This window comes from Tupaia chinensis, unplaced genomic scaffold (genome assembly GCF_000334495.1).
Source record: "Tupaia chinensis unplaced genomic scaffold, TupChi_1.0 Scaffold000283_2, whole genome shotgun sequence".
Classification (NCBI taxonomy): Eukaryota; Metazoa; Chordata; class Mammalia; order Scandentia; family Tupaiidae; genus Tupaia; species Tupaia belangeri.
In genome coordinates this window covers 699742-713862 of record NW_006159767.1, presented here as the reverse complement: position 1 = coordinate 713862, position 14121 = coordinate 699742, and positions in this window count along the sequence as shown.

Sequence of the window (14121 nt, the reverse complement as noted above, 5' to 3'; positions counted from 1 at the left end):
CACATTTTATTTCTGGGGACAGTCTGCTCGCCGTGAGCACAATCACACCCTGGGGGCCCTGCCTCCCCGCGCTCTGAGCTCTTAGCTGCACTTTTGACCTCCTGAAGGGCTTCCAAGGCAGAATTCACCCCAGGCAGCGCTCTGTTTGCTGCCCTGAACCTGCGGTCCAGGGGCTGAATGTCAGGTGCCCTGGTCTGCCGGCTCACGGAGAGGGCCCTGATCAAAAATTTTAGAAAGAACTCACTCCGATATGATATGACCAAAACATGAGAAAGAGCACTTGCTTCAATAAACGGGATTCGTTTCCTAAAATAGAAAAAGCATTCAATAATTCTTACATAAACTCCTTTCTTTTGAGACCCCCTCCTGCAGAAACCCAGGCAGTATGGAAGGACTTACCATGCGGTACCTGGAACTTCACTTCTTTTTTGGGTACATGGGACTTCATTTCTTTCTTTCTTTTTTTTTTTTTTTTTTTGGAGAGGTTTTTGCCATAGGGCGCATGTGCTCACCAGAAAGACAGAGAGAGATGGAAAGTAAGAAATCACCGCCCAGGGGGATGGCCACACCACAATCCCTTCTCCTCCATTTTCCTCTTGGGATCTTGGGCACGCACACATATGTGCCTGGCGTGAGTTTAAGCCACCGGGTCCAGGACTCAAACCTCAATCAACTACATGGGAGCCCAGCGACATAGCCATTACGCTAACTGCTGGTTCCGGGACTTCATTTGTTGAACCTCGGCTGACTCTGCCGAGTCTTACTGAAAACTGTGCCTGAGGAGGCGTCCACTCCACTCACTGCACGCAAGTTACACCTCAGTACAAAACCACTTTACAGAAAGGTCAATGGGGGCAGCAGTGGCATGGTGATTAAGGCGTTGTACTCCCACACGGCCGACCGAGATTTCAATCCCATGCCCAGCAGCCTGACAGTCACACTGGGCACGTGCGTGTGCATGCCCAAAATCCCAGGAGAATGAAGGAGAGGGGATGGGGGCGTGGCCATCCCACAGGGGGTGAGTTCTCATGTTCAGTCCTTCTCTTTTCCAAGTGCACATACCCTATGACAAAAACCTAAAGAGAAAACAAGAAGGACAGACTGATACAGTGTTCAGAGAAACTTGTCCGCTTGGGAGGTTTCTCCTCAGGCTAAGGTCTCAGGACAGCAGGAGCGTCCCCTGCACCCGGTGTAGGCATGTCTGTTGACAAGGCGCCCAAGTTCTAGGACTGCTCAGCCTGCTGCATGGAGCCCCCTAGCTTCTCAAGACAGTACTGCTGTAGGGCCCTGCCCACGGTCCAGCTTGGGGGGCAAGCTCCTGGCTGCCCATCACATGAACAGGGCGGGCCTAAGGGTTCAGCGCACACAGGTAGGAGGACATGAGAACACCTGCCTCAGACCTGCCACACTGATGGCTAAAGAGAGGGAGAGATCTCACAGAGGACCAGGCAGGGGACTGTTCAACCTAGAGAATCCTGAAGAGAGCTGACAGGGCCATTGGCACCTTGTCCAACAGGAACTATGAGAAGAATCACTCCAACAAGGGAGTCAGAGATGTGTGGCCATCTGCCACATGGCCAGTGGGGTGACTGGAGTCCAGGGACTGGGTCCCACAAGAGGGAAGTCCTAGGAAAGGTTACAAATATCAGCATTTAGTTAGAGGCCAGCTTAGTGGTCAGGGGCCCCCACCCTGACCTCATTTCTCCCTCGGTGGGGACTCCAGCTTGGCTAGTTACCATGGTGCTGGGAGACCTGGGCAAGGAAGCCCACCGCCTCGGTTTCCTCCATTATGGAATGGGGCCGATCTCGTGTTACCTCAAAGAGCGCCATGGACATCAGGTGGAACGGGTCAGGGAAAGTGCTTAGCCCACTCACGGCACGGGACAAGAGGGCGACTGTCAACGTTAGAGTCATTTGAAAATGCCAAATAGATGAAGTTTTATCTCAACCCGAGTTCGGAGATGGAATTATGAAATCAAAGGTAGAGGGTAAGAGGATGGGCTGGAGAGGGGTAGCGACAAATTAGTCCAGGGTTTCTACACTCCTCCTCGGAACGTCAGCATCTGCACCCTCACACATGACGTGAGTATGAAGAACGGGGTGTGGGCAAGGAGAGCCAGAGGACCGGGGTGGGAACCAGGACTCCGAAGCAGGAGACGAGCTCAGACTGTATTCTTTTTATTTTTTCTTTTTGAGAGGTTTTTGCTATTGGGTGCATGCACTCGCCAGAAAGACAGAGAGAGACAAACGGAAAGCGAGAAATCACCCCCCAGGCGGATGGCCACACCACAATCCCTTCTCCTCCATTCTCCTCTTGGGATCTTGGGCACGTACGCACATGTGCCTGGCGTGAGTTTAAGCCACTGGGTCCGGGACTCAAACCTCAGTCAACTACATGGGAGCCCAGCGACATAACCATTACGCCAACTGCTGGTCCCGCTCAGATTGTCTTTTACATGAATGTCCTGCTCAGCCAAATGTGAATTCTCCATGTATTTGTTCACACGTTTATTCATTCCACGAGCACGTGTGAAGCATCTACCAGGTGCCCAGGGAACAAAGATTCTCTTTTTTTAAAATGATTTTGCTATAGGGCACATGTGCTCAAGAGAGACAGAGAGGCAGAAAGCAAGAAATCACCCCCCAGGGAGATGGCCACGTCACAATCCCTTCTCCTCCATTCTCCTCTCGGGATCTTGGGCAAGCATGCACACGTGCCTGGCGTGAGTTTAAGCCACTAGGTCCGGGACTCGAACCGCGGTCAACTACATGGGAGTCCAGCAACATAGCGATTATGCTAACTGCTGGTCCCCAGGGTACAAAGATTCTGAAAGTGCATGTCCAGCCGTTAACCTCAAAGAGAACATGGTCTAACAGGGCATGAGTCAGGATGGGCTCTAGCACAATGACCATGAGAGTTCAGAAGTTTAGCATGACTCATGCTTGCAGGGTGGGAGAGGGCTTGTAGGAGGGAAGGAGAATCTGCTCCACACAGTGACTCAAGGACCCAGGCTAAAAGGTGGTCCACATTTTAACACTTTCCAAATAACAGGAGCAGTGGGGAGACAGCTGGAGGGTTTCAAGGCTTGAGTCTGGCAGTGACGAGCATCACTGCAGCTACAGCCCTCTGGCCCTGCCTCACTACAGAGAGCTAGAGCATGTGAGGGACAGGTAGACGGTCCACAAGCGTAAGGGTCACCGGCATCCGACTGATGACGCAGACGAAGGCAGTCTTTCAATAGGACTCAAACATTGCCCAGTGTCTCAGAGGGGACAGGAACTAGGACAGGAATGTCCCTGGAAGAACCCTGGGCAGGAAGACTGCAGGAAACCAGGAGGAATAGAAGCCTCCTCAGGAGGACAAACAAGAGATGATCTCCTTTCCTTAAGCAAAACATAAGTGATGCAGGACCAGCAGATGGCATAATGGTTACATTGCTGGACTCCCATGTAGTTGACTGCAGTTCGAGTCCTGGACTCGATGGCTTAAAACTCATGCTAGGCACGTGTGTGTAAGTGCCAAGATCCCAAGAGGAGAATGGAGGAGAAGGGATTGTGGCATGGCCATCCCCCCTGCAGGGTGACTTCTCACTTTCTGTCTCTGTCTCTCTGGTGAGCGTACATGCCCTACACAGAAATCTCTCAAAAATAAATAAATAAATAAACAAATAAGCAACACTCTTCCCAAGTCAACCTGAGACATTTTCTTGGAGTGGTGAGTCCTCTGCGAGTAATCTAATTCATTCTCATAGTCAGGACTTCCTCGATGCTTCAACTTCACCCCAGTCATAGCATCAGGGTGTAGAGTGTCATGTCCCCTCATCATCTCCAATTCAAGCCATGGCGGACCCACTTCTGAGCTCCTTTCATTTGTCCTTCAGTTAAAGGAAGATCAAATCCTATTCCTTTAAAATTAAGACTTGGATGCTCCCAGCATTTGGGCAAGAGATTAGGCTTTATTTTTACCTTCAGCTTATTAACAGGAACTTCATGGTTAAGCTCTTGTGTGACCTGGCTGACTGCAGTTCAAGTCCCAGAACCAGTGGCTTGAAAAACACAATTGTATGTTTTTTCCCAAGAGAATTGAGGAAAAGGGATTACAGTATGGCCATTCCCCTTGAGGCATGATTTCTCACTTTTTCTCTCTCTCTTTATATTTCTATCTCTCTCTGGTGAGTACATACACCCAAGAGCAAAAACTTTTAAAAAAAAAGATATCACAATAATTTTTTATAAAAATTCAAAAAAAAATGAAACTCTAATAATCTAGTATACAAGATAAACACTTAAGTTTAAAAAGATTTTTGTTATTGTCAACTATAAAAATGATTATAAACAATGTGAATCCCCTACCATAATACAGATCTTTTTTTTTTTTTTAAGTTTGTTTGTTTCTCCTGCAAGTGAAAGTGACAGAGACAGAGAGAGATGGCATCTCCAGCGGGGTCTTGACACTGTGACCCACCCCAGCCTTCAGCCAGCCCCGGATCATCATGCACTCAGGGAGGTCTCTGTATGTGACCCGGGGACCTTCCCGGTGGGTGGGCCTCGGAGCATCACGTTTTACGGCTGTGGCACTGTCCAGCCTCCACATCACTCTTTGCTCCATGTGATTGCCACTTATTTCACGGAAACCCACAGAAAGAGGAGGGTAAAATTCACCCGGAGGCGCGTCACCCTTCCCCTGCCCTCTGCTCTGTGCTGCTGCTTCCCTGGTAGCCTGGCTTCCTGGGACCACGACGCCCTCCACCCCCACCCTTCCTGTCCTAGGAGAAGCCTGGTTCCCTCCCCGTCTCCCAAGTGGAGGCTGCACATCCCCAAGGTCAAGGATGGCTTCTTTCGAAGGAGAAAGGGAGCAAAGGAAATGAAGGGGCCATTTTCCACGGTGGGAGGTCAGGTATAGTTCCACCAGTTGCTTTCAGGAAACACATCAGGAAATTGACATGAACGGCGTTAATCAAAGACAGACTGAATAGCAACAAGAATATTTCCCTTTTGTCTCTACTTAGGATCAACCCTTGTGTTAAATTTTCAATCGAGTGGAAATATTTGTGTCCTTTGTTTCATTGGATTTCGGTTTAGTCAATGGGAGTGTCAAGGACAGGCTAGGTGCAGCTGGTTGGGCCAGCCAGGTGACGTGGGGATTAAGGCATCTAAGGCATCTGGATCCCGCAGGGTCAACTGAGTGGTTCAAGTCCTGGACCCAGTGGCTTGAAAACCATGCCAGCATGGGACCAGCAGATGGTATAATGGTTACATCACTGGACTCCCACATGGTCGACCATAGTTCAAGTCCTAGACCTAGCAGCTTAGTACTCACACCTGGTGCACATGCATGAGTGCCCAAATCCCGGGAAGAGACTGGAGGAGACGGGATTGCAGTGTGGCCATCCCTGCAGGGGCTGATTTCTCACTTTCTGTTTCTCTGTCTCTTACTGGCGAGAGTTTGCACCTCATAACTAAAATCTCTCTTAAAAAAAAAAATGAAAGAAAGAAAAGAAAAGAAAAGGAAGAAAGAAAAGCATGCCATGTGTGTGTATATGTGACCCAAAACCCCAAGAGGAGATTGGAGGAGAAGGAATTGTGGCATGGCATCCCCTGAGCGGTGATCTCTCTCTCTCTCTCTGTCTCTCTCTGTCTCTAGTGATCTCTCTCTCTCTCTCTCTCTCTCTCTCTCTCTCTCCCCCTTTCTCTCTCTTTGTAGAGAACACATACTATAACAATTTAAAACAAAAATGGCAGTTGGTCTACTTTAGAAACTACTGAGATAAAAGATTTTTCCTTGAGAGGAAGTTAAACCAAAAGATGCTTAACTCGGGAACCAGCAGTTAGCGTAATGGCTATGTCGCTGGACTCCCACGTAGTCGACCGCGGTTCGTGTCCCGGACCCGGTGGCTTAAAACTCACGCCGGGCGCATGTGCGTGCGTGCCCAAGATCCTGAGAGGAGAATGGAGGAGAAGGGATTGTGGCGTGACCATCCCCCCTAGGGGGTGATTTCTCGCTTTCTGTCTCTATGTCTCTCTCTGTCTGTCTGGCGAGCGCATGTGCCCTACAGTGAAAATCTCTCCAAAAAAAAAAAAGAAAAGATGCTTAACTCACCCTTCTCTGGGATCTTATCCCAACCCAGCTTTCCCTCTTATAGAACACGGAGGTACCACCAGGCTGCCTCCTGAGAATGACGCAACTGACCAAGTGTAGGAATCACGGTCAAACCCTCCGGGATTGAAGGTGGACCTCAGGATTTCCCGGATACATGGATAGGAACTGCATGAGGGTTTGTAGCTGGAATCCTTGTCCAAGAGCCCACCCTGTCCACTTTCATCTTAAAAGGTAAGGGGGTGGAATGGGGGGTCCCGCTCAGCACGGTCGCTGGTGCTGCTTCTCCTAACACCAGCTGATGGCCAGGTGCCATGTGTCCGGCCAGTTTCGGTCGCTGCGTCAACAGGAACAACTGCAGAAAGAGTCTCTTCTCTGGAGTCATCTGCTCTGTCCCAGGAATTGGGGCTAGTCCGTTTCTTTTCAATATTCTGTTTTCCAATGGAAGAGGGACTCGACAAGGATTTTTTTTTTTTTTGAAGCCAAAGTCCTATATTCCTTTTCCCCCATGACAAATTTAGACAAGATGGGGTGTTCAAATAGGAGAAGGGCCTTGGGACAAGGTTGGAATGCAGATGGGCTCCTTAGCTTTGAACTGCACAGCAAAATTCCAAGTGGTGGAATCCCGAAGATGTGGCAGTTCGTGGGAAAAGCCCAGCTCTGTGACAAAGAAAACTAGAAAAGGAAACAGCAAAACCCTAATGAGTTACTCAGGAACTGGAAATACTGAACACAGAGTCGAAATTCAAAGAATTTAGGTTGGCGTGAAGAAAAATCTATTTTATCTTTCTTTAAAAAAATAATTTTTCGAGGGAACCAGCAGTTAGCATAATGGCTATGTCGCTGGACTCCCACTTAGTCGACCGCGGTTCGCATCCCGGACCCAGTGGTTTATACTCACGCCGGGCACGTGTGCGTGCGTGCCCAAGATCCCGAGAGGAGAATGGAGGAGAAGGGATTGTGGCACGGCCATCCCCCCGGGGGGTGATTTCTCGCTTTCTGTCTCTCAAAAAATAAATAAATAAATAAATAAATAAATAAATAAATAAATAAATAATTTTTTGAAAGACCCAAACTATGTGTTACAAGGTCATCTGTCATTCTCTCTTTTCTTTTTTTTTCTTTTTAGGTTTCTACCAAAGGATCTGTGGACTCACCAGGGAGTGACAGAGAGAGGGAAAGTGAGAAATCATCCCCAGGGGGAATGGCATAGCCATGCTGCGATCCCTTCTCCTCCAGTCTCCTCATGGGATTTTGGGCATGCATACACATGCACCTGGTCATGTGAGAATCCAGCTTTTCGTTTTTTTCAGAAAGGTTTTTGCTAGAGGGCGTAAGCACTCACCAGAGAGACAGATAAAGAGAGACAGTGAGAAATCACCCCGTCAGGGAGGATGGCCACGCCACAGTCCCTTCTCCTCCGTTCTCCTTTAGGGAGTTTGGGCATGCACACACACACACCCAGCATGAGGTTCAAGCTGCTGGGTCTGGGACTCAAACCACGGTCAGCCATGTAGGAGTCCAGCACCTCAACCCCCACACCATCCCAGGAATCCAGTTCCTTAGCCAGCACGCCACCTGCTGGACTCTCGTTTGTCATTCTTAACCCTTCATGCGTTAGTCTCTGCCTTCGCCTCTTACATAATAAACAAACCAGTTTTAGAAAATGGAATGGTCGGGCCCACTCAGGCTGCCTCAGAGAGTTTCCCTCTAGATTTTAGTTGGCTTTTAGAGAAGATGTGCATAAAAACTAGGCTTCCTTGTCCAAGGTCCATCAATCTGGTAAGCTGAGTCCGATTTTGAACACACATCTGTGTGGCCACAGAATCCAGGCCGTTCAATGACCTTCAAGAGATTTCTGTGCTTCTATAAATTAGAAGAGAGAATTTGTTCTCTTTCTCTATTTCCTACGTTTTTCTGTAAGGGGCCACCTCGCCTGAGTGCACAACAACCCAGGTGCGCAGGAATTTAAGTTCACAACCATCCTACAGACTAAAATGAACTCTACAACACCCATATTTACTACGAGGTGTGGCGTGCGGGAGGAAGGCCATCTGGTCACAGTAACACTATATTGCAGAAATGCTCACAAAAGGGAGAGTGCATCAAGCATGAGCACGCTAAGCTTTATTTCCTTCAAAAATGCAGCTTCATTTGGGACCAGTAATTAGCATAATGGCTATGTCGCTGGACTCCCACATAGTTGACCACGGTTCAAGTCCCGGACCCGGTGGCTTAAACTCATGCTGGGCGTGTGTGGGTTGGGGCCCAAGATCCCAAGAGGAGAATGGAGGAGAAGGGATTGTGGCATGGCCATCCCTCCTGGGGGGTGATTTCTCGTTTTCTGTCTCTCTGCCTCTCTGTCTTTCTGGCAAGCGCACGTGCCCTATAGCAAAACCCTCTTCAAAAAACAAAAAAGAAAAATGCAGCTTCATTGATATTTTACCTCTGCTTTTTTCCTCCCTAAAAATTTTACTCATTTCATCTTGAAAAAAAAAAAAATCAAGAGTTAGGCGAAGTACTTACTCGAGGTAACCGAATGGCATAGAGCATCCTGTTGATGGTGGTAAGATGGGCGAGGTGCCCTCCAGACAAATGGCAGCACTCTCCTGGCTCAGGCGCTGCCCGGCTGCAAATCCGCCTTACCAAACACTGGGAACAGGGAATTCAGCTGCCGGAGGTTCTCCCGTCACCACTTCCAGTGCTGAATGGTCACTGAGTGGATTCACATTCCTCTCCTAAAAGTGGACTCTGTTTGCTTTTCATTCATAAATTGCTTTGAAGTTTTGTGTTTGTTTGTTTGTTTGTTTGTTTGTTTTTTTCTCTGACGGTACTCTGGGGAAGTGGTAGACACCACGAGCCTCCGAAAACAAAGAAACAAAGACGGCAGGGACCGGGACCCACGGCAGGATAAAGAAGAAAATGCAGTACTGCTAAAAGCCATCAACAAAAACAGAAATCTTTGGCCTCGCAAAGGAATTATTTGACAAGCTTGAAAAACTAAAAGATTGCAAGGTATAAAAACATGGGGAGGGACCAGTAGGTGGCGTGGTGGTTAGGGGTGCTGGACTCCCACATGGCCGACCATTGCTAGGGTCCCGGACTTGGCGACTTGTTTTCTCACTTTCTCTCTTTCTCTCTCTCTCTCTCTCACTCCCTCTCTGGTCAAATTAAATAAATAAATAAAAGTTAAATAACACAATTCTTTTTTGGGACCAGCAGTTAGCGTAATGGCTATGTCACTGGACTCCCATTAGTCAACCACAGTTTGCATCCCAGACCCGGTGGCTTAAAACTCACGCCAGGCGCATGTGCGTGCGTGCCCAAGATCCCGAGAGGAGAATGGAGGAGAAGTTATTGCAGTGTGGCCATCCCCCCTGGGGGGAGTGATTTTTCACTTTCCGTTTCTCCCTCTCTCTCTCTCTCTCTCTCTCTCTCTGTCTGTCTGTCTTTCTGGCGAGCACATGCGCCCAATAGCAAAAACCTCTCCAAAAATAATAATAATAATAATAATAATAATAATACAATTCTTTTTTAAAAAGCATGGGGAGAAACTGGATACTAAAGACAGTGTAGGAGGGAGTGGGCAATGTGAGGGCAGGATAGAAGAAATTAAAGGGGGAAAAAGCAGAATATTTAACAGTCACAAATATGGAAAATTAGCTGATGAGGGTAATGTAAATGCTAAAATGTCTGACTGGACTGATGTGCAGCCCATGGTGGGTTCATGCTGGGGAAGTTATTTGGTATGCTGTAAAGATGCACAATGATTAAATGGAAAAATAAGAAAGGGAAAAAAACGTTCAGAGATTTTTGCCATGGGGCATGCGTGCTCACCAGAGACAGAGATAGCAAGCAAGAAATCCCCCCCAAGGGGGATGGCCATGCAGCAATCCCTTCTTTTCCATTCTCCTCTCGGGATTTTGAACATGCACACACACACACGGAGTGAGTTTTAAGCTGCCAGGTCCGTGACTCGAACTGTGGTCGACTCCATGGGAGTCCAGCAACATAGCTGTTATGCCATCTGCTGGCCCCTAAAGAAAAAAAAAAATTAAACTACTAATAGACCCAACAGATGGCATGGTGGTTAAGGCAGTTAGATCTCTGCATGGCCAGCCGCACAGTTCAAATCCTGGACCCAGAGGCTTGAAAAACACACCAGGGCTGGGACCAGCAGTTAGCGTAATGGCTATGTTGCTGGACTCCCATGTAGTCGACCGCGGTTCAAGTCCCAGACCCGGTGGCTTAAACTCACACTGGGTCCATGTGAGTTTGGGCCCAAGATCCCGAGAGGAGAATGGAGGAGAAGGGATTGAGGCGTGGCCATCCCCCCGGGGGGGGGGTGATTTCTCACTTTCTGTCTCTCTGTCTCTGTCTGTCTGGCGAGCGCACGCGCCCTATAGCGAAAACCTTTCCAAAAAAAAAAAAAACACACCAGGCGCATGCGTGTGTGTGCCCAAAAGCCTGAGATGAGAATGAAGGAGAAGGGGTGTCGCTACATTCTCAACCCCCCCTAGGGGGGTAGTTTCTTACCTCCCCCTTCTGCCTGTGAGCACATGTGCCCTATAGCTAAATTAAAAACAAAACAAAACAACTAATAACTGGGCCGTGCTGCAGAGGTTTGGGTTAATTGGTATGCAGGGAGGCAGCCTGGCCTTGGTCTTTGTTTAAAAGCTCCCCAGGTGGCTCTGCTGTGCAGCTGCTGTTGAGAAGTGCAGCTTAGGGCTTTGGGAGTGGAGCACGGGACACCCAGGCACAGGAGGGTGGGGCCAGACCGGCAGCAGCTGCTGGTAGACAGGGGGGACCCCCCTCTCCTTCTTCCAAACGGACCCCTCAAGTTAGGCAGATTATGAGAAGACTTCAAAATGTCATGGAAAATGGAATTAAGGTATAAGTTTGTGTTGGTATATGAAAAATGGTAGAATACATGCATGCCTTGAAAAGCACCTTGTGTGCTAAATAAACAAGTCCTAAAATTACAGTTTTTTAGACGTTTCTGCCTTAGGGTGTTTGCACTTGCCAGAGTGAGAGGGAAAGTGAGAAGTCACCCCCTAGGGGGGGTAGCCGCACCGCAACCCCTTCTCCTCCATTCTCCTCTTGGGCACACGTGCACATGTGCCTGGCATGATCTTCAAGCCACTGAGTCCGGGACTCGAACTGTGGTGGGCCATGTGGGAGTGCAGCAACTTAACCACTATACCATCTGCTGGCCCCAAAATAATTTTTGAAATGCAGGCTTTTGGGGGTATTTTTCCTAATATTATTGGGTCGTCATGACCAAAGGCATGACTTATTTTTCTATGTTACGCTATGCATACATGTGTCATGGCTTTTCGGATGACCCAATGGTTTTCATGAACTTTTGAAGACCTCTCATAGACATTGGTCCACGAGGAGGGAGTTTTGAAGGCTTGGGGGTGATGAACAAAGGGGGTTGGGGGAAAACCGTACACTGAGGCAAGGGTCTGTGAAGGGCCAGGAGCAGGTCAAGGGTTTCTCACTCGAGTCAGCGGAGTCTCTTGGGCCATGAGCAGGGAGAGTTGGACATGTGAGGCGGGGTCCAGAGGCAGAGGGGCTGAGGGCGGCTGCACGTGGAGCTGGCCTCGGAGGCAGTAAGAAACCACCGGAATTCCTGCACCCGGCAGTGAGGCGACCACAGTAAGTGACACTGAGCAGCTGCAGGTGTTACCAGACACAAAGAACAGTGATCTGTTGGTGGTAAGGTGTGTGTAAGAGCGTGGGCCTGACTCATGGTGTGTATGCATGCTGGGAAAATAAGGTTGTACACTGTAGAGATACACAGAGATTCAATGTAAACTTTTTAAAAAGCAATAAAAAATTAGTAAAAAATAAAAAATGTATGAAAAGAAAACTTTATCTGGAAAAAGTGCTGCCTGGACTGCAAGGGGGACCCTAGGGATGGGGGTCTGGAGGAAGGGCCAGAGGCCAGGAAGGCGGCCGGCAGGGGCACTGCCCTGGCCAAGGCAAGGAGAGGACTGAGGGCCTGAGGGAGGACATGACAGGACTTCACAGGGTGGGAGGAGACGGGAGAGAAAGGGTTCAACATCAGTCCTGGGCTGAGTCCTGGCGGTAGAAGTAACGGAAGGAGGGACCCAGGAGACGAGGCAGAGAGCACGCACATGTCGCTTCAGCCACGATCCTGGCTTCTGTCTGGGAAAGCCCGGGACGCAGCGAGGACCCAGAGAAGGGCTAGAGACACGGATGTCCTGTGGTCATAACTGGGGGTCATCGAAAGCCAGCCAGCTGTGTGGCATTGCAGTGGCAGTGCTGGAAGCCATAAGGGAGGCTGAGGTTCAGTTCCCTAGTCCCCTTGTGCAGGCGGGACACACACACACGCATGCGTGCTCACGCGCACCCGCGCCCCCGGCTGGCTCCCAGGGCGGGAAAGGGATGCAGCCCGAGACGTTGAAGGTGCTTTCTCTCTCCTGTGCTCACTCTCTACATAAACTTTAAAGAGAGTAAAAGACAGTGAGTGAGTTCTGAGAGACACCAAGAAGTCAAGAAAGCACCCTTCGATGGGCTGAAGGGGGCCTGCGGAGGAAACGGGGAGCAGTCAAACCCAGAACGGGGCAAGAAGGTTTGCAGGGCACAGGATAACGGCAGCGGCTGCAGAAAGTAATCGCATATCGCTTCATTCACAATAAACAAGTAAAACCCAGGGGATGGCCAATCTCAGGTCCATGTGACCAAAGTATGGAGAGGGTGAGTGAACACCCGTGGGTGGTGATGTCGGAGCTGGAGCACCGAGCGGCGACGCGGGAGGTGAGAGAGCCGAGGCGGGAGGTGAGAGAGACGAGGCGGGAGGTGGAACCCACGGGTTCCAAAGTGCAGGTGAAGGAAGGAGGGGTACGGTCGCAGGGGTCAGTACTGGGAGCAGCGAGGGTGGACACGTATCCAGGTCCACACGGCAGGGAGGATGTGGACACGTATCCAGGTCCACACGGCAGGGAGGATGTGGACACGTATCCAGGTCCACACGGCAGGGAGGATGTGGACACGTATCCAGGTCCACACGGCAGGGAGGATGTGGACACGTATCCAGGTCCACACGGCAGGGAGGATGTGGACACGTATCCAGGTCCACACGGCAGGGAGGATGTGGACACGTATCCAGGTCCACACGGCAGGGAGGATGTGGACACGTATCCAGGTCCACACGGCAGGGAGGATGTGGACACGTATCCAGGTCCACACGGCAGGGAGGATGTGGACACGTATCCAGGTCCACACGGCAGGGAGGATGTGGACACGTATCCAGGTCCACACGGCAGGGAGGATGTGGACACGTATCCAGGTCCACACGGCAGGGAGGATGTGGACACGTATCCAGGTCCACACGGCAGGGAGGATGTGGACACGTATCCAGGTCCACACGGCAGGGAGGATGTGGACACGTATCCAGGTCCACACGGCAGGGAGGATGTGGACACGTATCCAGGTCCACACGGCAGGGAGGATGTGGACACGTATCCAGGTCCACACGGCAGGGAGGATGTGGACACGTATCCAGGTCCACACGGCAGGGAGGATGTGGACACGTATCCAGGTCCACACGGCAGGGAGGATGTGGACACGTATCCAGGTCCACACGGCAGGGAGGATGTGGACACGTATCCAGGTCCACACGGCAGGGAGGATGTGGACACGTATCCAGGTCCACACGGCAGGGAGGATGTGGACACGTATCCAGGTCCACACGGCAGGGAGGATGTGGACACGTATCCAGGTCCACACGGCAGGGAGGATGTGGACACGTATCCAGGTCCACACCGCAGGGAGGAGGGCTGCCAGGGCGGGTGAGGATTTAATGGCCAGTAGCCGGTCGATGCACAGTGTGATGCTGGGGAGAAGCCTGGCGGTCACCTCCCCGAGCTGGGCACTTAGGTCAGCGTGCACAGAGCCTGCAGCCAGACCTTCCCAGGTGCTGAAGCGCAGCAGAGCCGGCCAAGTGATTTTCTTTTGTCTCCCAGTCAGGAGACAAAAGAAACGAGGCAGGAGGA